Below are 9,848 nucleotides of genomic sequence, written 5' to 3' on the forward strand. Positions count from 1 at the left end.
ATTCCCAAAGAGGAACCGGAAGAGGAGGAACCGGAAGATGAGGAACCGGAAGAGGAGGAACCGGAAGAGGAGGAACCGAAAGAGGAGGAACCGGAAGAAGAAGAGGTTCCGGAGGAAGAAATATTGATACCTACTGTAAATCGATTAAATAAAAGAAAATCCTCAACCAACGGACCAAAGTCAATAATGGTCAATGGTGTTTCCGCCAAGGAAGCAAAATATTGGGAAGATTACCAATTTTTCGATGAATCGGATCCCGATGAGGATTCCGATGATGTTATAGAAATTACCTCGACCCATTTAATAAAGCAAAAGAAATAAGGGAAAATGTATAAAAATAGAGAAACCTGATTCCAACCCCGATGAACTTTATATGTATCGGCAATGTCCGTATTTCCTAAATTGTAACAATAACCCGGTAACCTCTAAACCACCAGGTTTTTCTAAACCATTGTGAAAAACGACGACTCGTATTAGAGGAACACCATATATCCTTAGAAAATTAGGAAAACGAACCAAGTCCGAAGAAGAAGAAACCAGTGATTCAGATTAGAGGGTTGTAATCATGTTGTGTATTATATGTATTGTAGTGTGCTTGTCCTTTTATGTTCTATGTAAAAATTGCTTGTATTGTTTGTTAATTATTTTTTACGAATCTAATCCTTGTCTATTTTATAGTATAAAAACAAATTAGATGTTAAGGGTAGACAACCGAATATTTTAGAAGACCTACCAGAGGATATGATTGAGGAAATCTTGTCTAGAGTCGGTCAGAATTCATCAGCACATTTAGTTATGGCGAAATTAACTTGTCAAACATTTGAAAGACTTTCCAGAAATGCCTTAGTTTATAAAAGGTTTTCCTTTGATAGGTGGGGTATATCACATTGGGGAGACCGTAAGTTACGCCGTATTTTCTTTAAAGAGTTAAATGCGGGGAACCCAAATGCAATTTTACGCTACGGGTTAAGAACCTATTTTGACTCAACATATCCCAACATAGGATTTCGGGAGTTAGAAAGAGCTTCTAACATGCAACATAAAGAAGCATGTTATACTTACGGGTTAGTGATGTTCGCTTCTTACCAAAGTGAGAAAAAGAACATCGGATTACAACTTTTAAATAAAACCTTCCCACAAGTGACGGATTCAGTAGTTGGGGTGAGAAACAATGTTTTTAGATTATTACGGGGCTGTTGGACATTACGAAACCCTCGTCCTTTTGACGACATTACAATATGCTGCCTAGCCAATGGTCATAACGGTTACTTTCCACAAGATCAAGGATGGGAAGTCTTCTTAGTAAAACCTGAATGCATGACTTGTTTCTGGACTTATGAATTACGTGTCTTTATTTCTTTTGCTGAACAACTTGCGTATTAACTAGAATTGCCTTCATAGCTGCCGAGTAGCAAAGTTATTATGTGCTATATTTCATCCTATATGTATAATAGTGGTATTGTAAGTTTGTAAAATATTGTATAAAGTTTGAACGCGAAATATTTTTGTAATAAGTTTTTCATATAGAATCGTAGTAGTTGAATTGTATAATAGCTGCTAAGTATGAACTTAACGGGCAGGTACTACCCGAATTAAAACTATAAAATGCTAATATGAAGAAAAAGCTTTTATAAATAAGTTCATATTATGCTATGAAATACTATTGACTACTCTTAAATTCTATATGATTAATTCATTCCTTTTGGCTATTTTTGAAGGAAATGGCACCGGCGACTCGTCAGAACTTGAACATGAGTGAGGAAGACTTCTGTGTTTTCCTTGCTGCGAACATAGCCACAGTACAGGCTGCAATGCAAAATAACAATAACTCTGGATCTAGCAGTGGAACTAATTCTGCAAGAAATCGTGTAGGATGCTCCGACAAAGAATTCATTGCCTGCAAACCTTTGGAATTTGATGGAACCGAAGGACCAATTGAATTGAAACGGTGGACCGAGAAGGTCGAATCGGTGTTTGCCATAAGTAAGTGTACTGAAGAGGAAAAAGTTAAGTACACTACGCATACCTTCACAGGTACGGCGTTAACATGGTGGAATACCTATCTCGAGCAGGTAGGACAAGATGCTGCTTACGCACTACCATGGTCAGCATTCAAGCAATTGATGAACGAGCAGTATCATCCCAGAAACGAGGTCAATAAGCTCAAGGTAGAGCTTAGAGGATTACGAACGCAAGGTTTCGATATCACCACGTACGAATGATGATTCACAAAATTGTGCCTATTATGTCCCAGAACGTTTGAAGATGAAGAAGAGAAGATCGACGCATTTGTAAAAGGGTTACCGGAAAGAATTCAAGAAGATGTGAGTTCACACGAGCCCGCCTCCATACAAAAGGCAAGTCGAATGGCTCACAAATTAGTGAACCAGATCGAAGGAAGGATTAATGAGCAGGCGAACGAAGAGGCTAACATGAAACAAGTCATGAGAAAGTGGGAAGAAACCAATGACAAGAGTCACCAATACAACAACAACAATCGCAACCACAATCACAATAACTATCCCAATAATCGCAACATCAATCGCAACAACAACTTCAACAAACGTCCCAACAATAACTACAATAACCGTCCCAACAACAATAACAACTGATGTGTGAGCGAGGGGGTACGAAATACTACGGAATATGACGAAATATGATACAAGTTTTATTAATTTACGGATGGAATAAACTTAAACCTTACTACAACACTTATAGGCAGTGTACCTAATCGTAGAGTAGTGTAGTTTGTAGTAAGTTCAATTCGTTCCACAGGAAGCTAGCTGAGTTTAACGCTATATTTTTAACAACTATATTATATATAGTAATGTTATTATAAAAAGGGGGTTTTTACCGTTTAATGACCGGTTTGTCGATTTTAAATAAAGCGTAAAGATAAATGACGATGATAGAATTTAAATTGCGATAAAGAAATTGCAGTAATTAAAATGACAGTAAATAAAGGTACGATGAAATATGAAATAAAAGTATTATGCTTATTTAAACTTCCGTAATCATGATGTTCGAGGTGTTGATTTTAATTTATTACCGGGGTTAATTGTCCTATGTCCTGGATTATTTGATACCTATTTGGTTTTTGTCCATAATAGTCCATCAGTCATAATTATAAAATGCTCGTCAAATTAACCTTATTTCCGAAGTCAAATATTCCAACTAATTAGGGATTCGAACTGTAACAAGGTTTTAATACTTTGTTAACAATTACACCAATTATCCTTGTATGTAATCCACCCCTGTTTTAATGAGATATGAATATTAATTTACCCACTTGATCATAATGAATAATCAATTACCCAACCCGAATAATTAATTAAATGATCGTAAAAGATGTCATATAAATGTCACTAAATAGGACATACATAATCATTTTAATAATTATTAGATTAACTAATTTGAAGATAGGTTCGAAAGGTTCCAATGAGTTGTCATTCGATTAGACAATACCCCCTACCTATTAATAGTCAATAGTCCAATGACCACAAGTGTCGGTCTTTTGTCCAAACCTTAATTATGGTACAAAATCTAATAACCCAATCTTAATTTTTAGTCCAACATCACGATTACTTTGGCTCAAATAAGCATAATAATAACTTAGTTATGATACAATAATTTAAAAAGGAAGAACATAGCTTACAGTGGTGATTAATCGCGTAGCGTTACACGGACAGAATTCCGACTTTAAAACCCCTAAAACATTTCTTACATTAACCCAACTAAATCATAATTTATTATTAATCTTAATTATAATTAAAATTAAAATTATAAATATATATTACATAGAGAGAAAGAGAGATTGAATTCTGTGTAATTAAAAAGTCGAGCAAACTTCCTTTTTATAATACTTGGCCTGCTACAGTAACTCATGCGAGTGCATGGGGTTTTAGTGCAAATCTCATGCACTCGCATGGGCTCATGGACTCGCATGGGTTTTATGCCTATTTCCCATGCCATCGAATGGCTTCAGATCTAGCTCACATATTTTTTGTTTTCTAGCTTGTCGACATATTTATTAAATATATATATAATTTATATAACTTATATTAATTATATATATATATATATATTATATTATATTGTTGTGCATAGTTGACTTGTAATTTTTGCTCCGTTGTCTCGTACATTTACGCCCGGTTTATGTCTCGGTTCTGGTTTCTCGAACGTCTTTTCGTATGCTTTAATATCTTGTACTTTACGTTCCGCAACTTGTACTCTTGTAATTTTTAGACGTTTCTTATCAATAAATGGAACCACTTGGATTGTATCTTGTACATTTGAGCTTTTTGGTCATTTGCGTCTTCAAATAGTCATTTTCTTCTTTTATCTTCGCACTTATTTATTTAAACGATTACAACATAAAAATAGAACAATAGTAACTAAAAACTTTACATATTGGAAGGATATTGATACTAAATATATGTTCATTTGGAGCACTATCAAATATCCCCACACTTGAACGTTGCTTGTCCTCAAGCAATACAGAACTTGAAATAAAATCACACTTCACTCGAATCACTTTTTTTATTCTCACACTTTATACATCAGTGATTTTAATACGGCGGTATACACAATGATAGTAACGATGTGGTTTACAGTCCCACATGACTATGAAAATGTAGATCCTTTAAGGAAATTGGATCTTTATGAAAACATTTGATCTTTTGAAAATTCATTCTAGCTTTTACCCTAGATAAGTTTTCCGGAATAACCCTTCACCGGTGTTTGTAAAATATTTTGTGGGTTGCGTGGGTTTCATATTTTCAAATTTTAGCTCAAAACTTACGGTTTTATGTCACCCACTTGCTAACCTTGTATTAGGAAAGCACACGTCCAGTATACTTGCTCCGTATATTACCTTTCGGTAAACTACCGTCCGGTTGTAAAGGAAAGCGTTGAACAAGCAACTGTTATGGCAATATCTAATGACATGCAGATGTTCATGGTCTAAAATGTGTCGGATGCAATTACTATCCTTTGTAGGAGCAATAGTAAAGATCACCCTATGATTTTTCGGTCTAGCACAAGGTCCAGTCTTCGACCATGCTATGCAACCACCATTCTTACGGTTGACACCCGATTTGATTCAGGTGACCTAATGAATTTCAGGTGAATTCCTAGGATTTTATGTTCAATGGTAATGAACGCATTGAAAATAGGTTTTCAGAAAACAAATCGGTTTTAATTTTGATCAAATATTTTCTCGTTCAAGCTTGAGTTTAGATATCATTGAATTCCATGAGTTTGTAATTCTCAATCTTTAAAGTCAATCTCAAGGATTGAGTAATATCAGTCTTAAAAGCTGATTTTTAATCTTTAAGGAGATTATCCTTTCTGGAGGTCTGATTCATTAGTCTTATCAAGCTAATTTTCACGGCACCCTCCCCATTTTACGAGACAGATCCTCTCATGGTTAGGATAAGTCTGACCACTTGGCGACCCTGTTTGATGCCAAGGTCCGTGGATTTCCTGCTGATTTTAGAGATGACTTTTCTAGATTTTTCGTCAACCTACAGCTGGTCTGGACGACAACTTCCTGACCTAAATCAAGAAGCGCGTGTCTTTTTCGAAAGACTTTACTTCCTTTTAATGATGGAATTGATTCATTGTGTAGATCCATCTTTCTTTCAAATATATTACAGTAAATCGGGTAAAACTGATTAGTTTAGTCCAAAGCAAAAGTACTTGCAATAATCTTGTACAAATATGTGATATATGTTAAAGAACTTGGTGCATTCTTCCCACACTTAGCTTTTATTTTATTTCTTTCTTTGCCTTTTTATTCTCCTTTATTTCATTTTAAATGAATTCAAGCGTTTTGGGTTGTTTCTCCATTTATGTTCTCTCCGAGGTAACAATAATTTCGGTATTAACACCTAGTTTTATCGTTCATAAATATGTATAAACATGATTTTGAATTCATGAATTCATTTAGTTGAAAATTTTTCAAATTTTCACAAAATTTGGCAATTAAAGTAAGTGTAAACCCGAGAGAATTTATAACCCTTCCCCACACTTGAGATCATGCAATGCCCTCATTTGCATGAAATCAGACTATAATTATAAATTCATGAGGGTGATTAGTGTAGAAAAGTGATTAAAAATACCGAGTTTGCAAACATATTATTTTATATCACATTTGATATTTTACGTCTTGTCGTCAAAATTAGTAGCTTTTGCTGAACTTAATGCCAGTCTTTGAAAATGCGCTGTTTTACCCTGTTTTGTACATAAGATAAACTACAAACATATATATATATATATATATATATATATATATATATATATATATATATATATATATATATATATATATATATATATATATATATATATATATAAACCTTTATTTATTAAAACAGTTTAAATGAATAATTTTTTTTAAAATTTTGTTTCCTTTTATTTTAGGTAGTTTCGGTATATTTACCTAGTCCGTCCCTCGACAAAATTTAAAATTTGTCATTTTTAAAGCGATTATTTTAAAAACAAAGATTTTTTGGGTTTTTTTAATTTTTTTGGTATACTTTAGATCAATAAAATTAAAAATAATGATAACAAAATTTTTCACCCCGCCCTCGGGTAAAGCAATTTCGATTCTATGATCTAGTCTTTAACTTACGACGAATTTTTGAAATCATTTTTTAAACTTAATGAAATAAAGTAAATTTTGTTTTTAAATTCACACAAAACTTAAATTTAAAAAGCGTATTAATTTCATACAATCCTACAAAACAAAATAAAATTCAGAATGGGGGGAAGAAAACTAGTTCTTTAGTGTCTGCTAGTGGAAAAGACCAATTGAATTCCATCCTCGGAACTACACGAGAACAGAACAACTAACTCTAGATAACGTTTTTCTTTTAGAACATTTGAATCTCCCCACACTTAGGTAGCTGTGGTGTCGAAATTGTGATTAACTTCATCGTCAATTTCTTTTGGACCATAATCAACTTGCATATCTGTGACTTTTACTTTAAGCCATTGGTCGGATTCCTGTGTAATATCCACAAATTCAACTAGTTTCGCCTTTTCTTTAAGCGATAGATTGGATACTAACCGGTTACATAACTTAAAATTCCCCTTGGTTCTAACATCGCGAATCCGTTTAATAAGTTTCTTCATTGAACTATTAATAACGGGGTCATTTAATTTCGTATCAACAACGGGGTTCTTTGTTATCATGTCATCATTAGGTTTTACTTCATCTTCCCCACACTTAGGCGTTTTATTATTGCTAAGCACTACCGTTGGAATTGGTAAAACAATATGCTTCTTACCAATCATTTTTGTTGGTTCAACGGTTTTGGTTGGTGGAGATTTAGACTTTTGACTCACAAAGGTGATCGATTTTTCATCATTACTAAGTGTCATTCTACCTTTTCTTACATCAAATAACGCCCCGGTGGACGCTAAGAATGGTCGACCTAAAATTAGAGGAATGTTTGGGTCCTCTTCTATGTCAATGACAATAAATTCGACTAGAAAGGTTAAATTACCTACTTGAACGGGTAGGTTGTCAGCAATTCCAACTGGGTGCCTAATAGTTTGATCAAAGATTCGAACACTCATCTCTGTTGGACTTAACTCACATACTCCTAATCTCTTATATAATGAAAGGGGCATAACACTCACACTCGCACCTAAATCTGCTAGTGCATCATACATGACACAATCACTAAGTAGACAAGGAACAATATATTCACCCGGATCACCCAACCTGGGTGGAGGTTTCAGTGGAACTGTCTTTACCGGGTTTATCTTTACGGTTTTTGTTTCTTGCACTTTCTTATTCTTCTTCTTCTTTCAAGAGGTATCACAAACTTTATTACCTATCACTTGCTCATACTCAACTCCTTTTCTTGGAAACAGGATGGGTGGTTTGTATAGTGCCACCACTGGGTTTACATACTCGGGTGGTGGTGGTGGTGTAACTTCTTCATTGTTACTCACATCGAAAACCTTCCCATCTTCTAGAGTTGGTTTTTCAGAAGTTGTTGACACCATGTTAACATTCTCATTCCGAGGATTTACTTCAGTATTACTCGATAGCTTTCCTTGTTCCCTCTTACTCATCATGCTAGCAAGAGTACCTACGTGTTTTTCTAGATTCAAAATGGAAGCTTGTTGAGTTCTTATTGACTGATCAAACCTCTCATTTGTTTGGGTTTGAGATGTAAGAAATTGTGTTTGAGATTCCATTAGCTTTGCCATCATTTCTTCTAGATTTGGCTCTTTCTCTTCAGTTTGTTGTGGTGGTTTATACAAGCTAGGTCTTTGTTGATTGAAAGTGTTGTTTTGAGTTGGTTAGTTATTCAGACCTTGTTGGTTGTACGAGTTGTTGTTGGGTCTATTTAGATTGTAAAGAATGTATTGATTTCGATTAAAGTTTGGCCTTGGCAGTTGATAATTATTTTGATAATTATTTCCCGGCCTTTGGTTCATGTAGGAAACATTCTCACGTTGTTCCATCGTTTGCTCAATGTGACAATCTTTCGTTAAGTGTGGTCCACCGCATTGCTCACAACTGATTCGTATTGCGTGAATATCTTTAGTCATCTTTTCCATTCGTCTCTCGAAAGCATCTATTTTTGCAGAAACGGAATCAAAGTCATGGCTAGAATTGGCTCTAGCTGCTTTAGAACGAAAAATATTTTTTTCTTGATGCCACTCATGTGAGTGGGAGGCTGTGTTATCAATAATTTTGTGAGCTTCAGTTGCGGTTTTCTTCATAATGGAACCACCAGCTACTATGTCGATGTCTTTTCGTGTAGTGATATCACATCCTTGGTAGAATATTTGTACTATTTGATAAGTATCTAAACCATGTTGCAGACATCCTCTTAACAACTTTCCAAATCTTGTCCACGCCTCATATAGAGTTCCATTTGGCTTTTGCGTGAACGTAACAATTTCTCCTTGAAGTCTCACGGCTTTAGATGTCGGAAAGAATTGTTTAAGAAAATTTTCAACTAATACATCCCATGTATCAATCGCCCCTTCAGGTAACGATTCTAACAAATCTTTGGCTTCTCCCTTTAAAGTCTAGGGAAATAACATGAGATATATCTGTTCATCCTCAACTTCTCTGATTTTAAATAGAGTACAGATCCTATTAAAGGTTCGAAGATGTTCATTTGGATCTTCTTTTGGCGTACCACTATATTGGCATTGATTAGTTAACATGTGTAGGATTTGTCCCTTGATTTCATAATCTGGCGCATTAATGTCTGGCTTAATAATGGCGTGACCTTGGCCCGTGCGTGTGGCTCTCATTCGGTCTTCCATACTTATAGGTTCCGTTACTTCCATAATTGAAATTGTTGAATACGAATCACTAGAGGATTCTGATTTAACGGTTTGTGGTTCTGGAGGAATGATTAGTGGTTCTGGATCTTGGAATTGTCCTTGAATATCCTCCGGGTTCTCGGTAGTGAAGTCGGGTTCAAAAAATGGATTATCGGAAATTTGAATTGGTGTACTTGGTCGATTAGATAACGATTCTAAAGAAAAATCAACGGCGACAATATTGACCAGATGTCTTCATCGAGTTACAGGTGGTGAACGTATAAAAGGTGGTGAACGTTTTGCTCGGTGCATTCACTGAATATCCTATTAGTTATAAAAGATAAAAATTATATAAGTTATCAAATTAATAGACTTTTCTGATTTTGCCCAAGTTTCGAATAGCCAATAGATGCAGCAGGTAGCCAGGACCCTTTAAATCGGAAGCCCACAACTCGCCACTAACAAATCCAACTATTACTACGAACCAGAAAATTTTGGATGTCTATCAATTTAACCGCTTAAAATAATTTTTTCATTTTGAAATTTTA

This window comes from Rutidosis leptorrhynchoides, chromosome 10, assembly GCF_046630445.1.
Source record: "Rutidosis leptorrhynchoides isolate AG116_Rl617_1_P2 chromosome 10, CSIRO_AGI_Rlap_v1, whole genome shotgun sequence".
NCBI classification, from domain to species: domain Eukaryota; kingdom Viridiplantae; phylum Streptophyta; class Magnoliopsida; order Asterales; family Asteraceae; genus Rutidosis; species Rutidosis leptorrhynchoides.